This window comes from Cebus imitator, unplaced genomic scaffold (assembly GCF_001604975.1).
Source record: "Cebus imitator isolate Cc_AM_T3 unplaced genomic scaffold, Cebus_imitator-1.0 Scaffold43, whole genome shotgun sequence".
In the NCBI taxonomy this organism is placed as follows: domain Eukaryota; kingdom Metazoa; phylum Chordata; class Mammalia; order Primates; family Cebidae; genus Cebus; species Cebus imitator.
The window spans coordinates 629,411-633,316 of NW_016107358.1; the positions used below are offsets into that span (position 1 = coordinate 629,411).

Here is a 3,906-nt window from a genome sequence, read left to right on the forward strand (position 1 = left end):
GACTGAATCTCACTCTGTCACCCAAGCTGGAGTGCAGTGGAGCAATCTCAGCTCACTGCAACCTCCCCTTCCAGGGTTCAAGTGATTCTCCTGCCTCAGCCTCCCAAGTAGCTGGAACTACAGTGCACACCACTATGCCTGGCTAATTTTTGTATTTTTAGTAGAGACGGGGTTTCACCACGTTACCCAGGATGCTCTCCATCTGTTGACCTCGTGATCCGTCTGCCTTGGCCTCCTAAAGTGTTGGGATTACAGGTGTGAGCCACCCTGCCCGGCCACATTGACTGATTTTTTAATATTAAGCTAACTTTGTATTCTTTGGAGTGATCACACTTAGTATTTATCCAGTGTTTCTGTTATATTATTTCTAGATTTTATTTGCTAATATTTTGCTGAGGGTTTTTGAATCTATGTGTGTAAGATACATTAATCTATGTTGCCATTTTCATACAATATCTTTGTCAGGTTTTGTATTTGGCACTATGCTGATCATATAAAATGAATTGGATCATATTTCATCCTCCTAACTTTTGAGTCTTTCACATTTTAATCTCATAGCAATTCACTTGCCATTACTTTGTGACTTTGCTGTCATTAATTTTACTTCTACATACTTCATAAACACTACCTTATAATATATATTTTTTGCTTTAAACAATAAATTGCCATTTCAGGGAATAAAGAGAAAAGAAGGTAATCTTTGGAAAATGTATCTTTAGATTGTTATTTTTTTCTCTAAATCTGAAATTCTACTTATCATCTTTTCCTTAAACCTCTTGAAATTCTTCTTGTATTTTTTTATAGATAGATCTGTGGCTACAAATTTCTTGAGCATTTATTTAATCTAAATATGTCTATTTTTATTTTAAAGAAAAATGTAGTTAATTATTTAAAACTAATTTTACGAATATTTGTTATTGTTGTTAATTATTTTAAAGTCACAATTATTATTTTCTGGCTGATGTTGTTTCTGATTAGAAGTCCGCCACCATTTATATAATTGTTCCCTTGTACATCATGTGCTACTTTTCTTTGGATGCTTTGAAACATTTCTCTCATCTAGTCAGCATTTTGACTAGAATTTCCTTGGAAATTTTCTTTGGCTCTTGTCTTTCTTGAGCCTTCCTGAGCTTCTTGGACATGTAGATTGATGATGATAAATTTTGTTTTATAACAAAATTTTAGAAACTTTCAAAAGTTATCCCTTAGATATTTTTCTCTTCATCATTCTCTCTCTTCTTCTGGGTTTTCAAGTATATGCATTATAAACGGTATGATATACTGTTTATGCCTCAGGTTTTTTTTAAATGTGTTTTCTTTTTTTTTTTTTTTTTTTTTTATAATTTTTATTGACCTGTCTTAAAGTACACTGAGTGCTTGTTCTGCCATTTCTAATCTATTCATAAGTTCATCCAATATTTTTTTTCCACTTCAGATAATGTACTTTTTGATTCTGGAGTTTCTATTTATTTTTCTGTTTTCATCTTCTGACATTCTACATCTGTTCAGTGATTCTTGTATAGGTCCTATTTCTCTAGTGAGAGCTCCCAGATGTTCACTGATAAAGACCACATATTTTACTTTGAGTTCTAAAAAATATAATAACTGCTTACAGTAGCCTATCTGTATCTTTGCTTTGTAGTTCTAACAATTGGGTAATCAGTGTTGGCGCACATTGATTATATTTTCTTGATTTTTTTCACCACATTTTCCTACCTCTTTCCATATCTAGAAACATTTTATTAAACGTTGGACATTGCGATGATACATTGCAAGTAATCTGAATTTAAATTTTCTTTGGAAAATGTTACTGAATTTTGCTCTGGCAAGAAGTTAATTTAATAGAATGTCTCCTGCCGGGTGCGGTAGCTCAAGCCTGTAATCCCAGCACTTTGGGAGGCCAAGGCGGGTAGATCACGAGGTCAAGAGATTGAGACAATCCTGGTCAACATGGTGAAACCCCATCTCTACTAAAAATACAAAACATTAGCTGGGCATGGTGGTGCGTGCCTGTAATCCCAGCTACTGAGGAGGTTGAGGCAGGAGAATTGCCTGAACCCAGGAGGCGGAGGTTGCGGTGAGCCAACATCGCGCCATTGCACTCCAGTCTGGGTAACAAGAGTGAAACTCCATCTCAAAAAAAACAAAACAAAACAAAAAAAAATGGAATGTCTCCTGTCTTCTGTCAAAGTTAATCTGGGGGCTTTGTTAGGTTAGCTACAGAGTAGCCTTCGCATATAGGATATACATATGAGTTATGATCTCTTTGGTATCTTACTTTAATCCAGATATGTTAATAAGGTCTTTCCACTCTAAGTGGATCTTTAATCTAACCCTTTCCAGAATTCTCTGAGCCCTGGTAGTCACCATTCTGTTAAGGAAGCAGGATCCTAGGAGAACAAGAGTAATACCCTTTTAAGTTCAACTCCATTTTGAGACTAGCAAAGCATATTCCTTGCCACTTAGGAGCTATATTCATGGGAAGTTTATAGAAAATGAAACAGCCTAAAGATACCTGCAAGAACACACTCCTACAGCAACAAAGTCCAGATGTTCTAATACCCATAACAATACATGTTTGTGAGATAATAACAGTTATGCTTTGATGTACTCACACACCAGACTGTCAAAGCCAGTTCTCTTTAAGTTAGTAATCAATTTGTCATGCTGTCTGCTCACTCGCACATAGACACAGCTTAGCTTAGTTTTTACATAGACAAGACCCCTAGATATGAAAAACTTAAAACTAAGACAGTGCATTCTTCCACTTGCTTTCTCGAGACTCCCTACTCTGTAATGGAGTAGCTTTTAATACACTTGCTTTTTCCACTGCACTTGTGACTCACCTTGAATTCCCTCCTGCATGAGTTTCAAGAACCCTCTCTGGGGTCTGGATCAAGACCTCTATTTCCAGTGACAGTTCCATTCCCTATTCTGTAGATGCTACTTTCTGTTAACCCTCATGGAGTTTCATGTTATGTACATACAGTGCAGGCTTTGACCAAGGACTTGGGAACCCCTATGTGCAGCTCCATCCTCTTCAGTACCCTACTCCATAAGTCCCAACTGGGTCAGCAGTCCTACATTCTATTCTTTGCCTCCAGAGAGACCCTTCTTGGACTCTTCTTCCCTAACAAGAGTTGGGAAATAGGCCCCAAGTACAAAGCTGGCAAGAATATGGGGGGCTAAACTTCCTGTGTTTCTCTTCTCTCATGGATCATTGTGATACTGTGTAACAATATATATTTGGTCTTTGAGCTTGTTTCCTGGCATATGACTACAATCTTTAGATGTTTTCTTGTATGCTAATTACTGACTAATGGCAGGCAACCACTATATAGCTTTGAGGATTGTAAGTGCAAGGGCGGGGGCTGATAACCAGAAAAAAAGTCATGATTACGGCGTTGACATTTTGAGTCCCACTCTACAACTTCCAGTGATGGGGGAGGGACTGAAAATTAAGTTGATCACCAATGGCCAATGATTCATTCAATCATGCCTACATAATGAAGCTTCCATAGAAACCCAAAAGGACTGGGTTCAGAGAGCTTTTGGATAGCTGAACATGTAGAGGTTTCTGGAGGATGTAGCTTTCCAGGGAGAGCATGGCAACTTTTTATCCCTTCTCACTTGCCTTGCCCTGTGCATCTCTTCATCTATATCCTTTGTAATATAGATACCTGCAAGAACACATATATATATATATATATATATATATATACGTATATACATATATACGTATATATATACACATATATACATATCTATACATATATGTATATATATACGTATATATGTATATACGTATATATGTATACACATATATAACATATAAAAATATAAATTTTATACACATAAAATATATATATATGTGTATAAATATATATATTTTTATACACGTATAAA

General features: G+C 36.0%; 1 long non-coding RNA gene across 1 annotated transcript in view; it reads right to left on the bottom strand.

Moving 5' to 3' along the window:
* Window positions 1-215: 215 nt before the first annotated feature.
* LOC119470890 overlaps window positions 216-3,906 on the bottom strand; it is a 5,249-nt gene continuing 1,558 nt past the window's right edge. Inside the window, exons 2-3 of the long non-coding RNA XR_005199856.1 lie at window positions 605-606; window positions 216-226 (exon numbers count right to left, since the gene is read on the bottom strand). This is a non-coding gene — a long non-coding RNA (uncharacterized LOC119470890). The remainder of the gene's footprint in view (window positions 227-604; window positions 607-3,906) is intronic.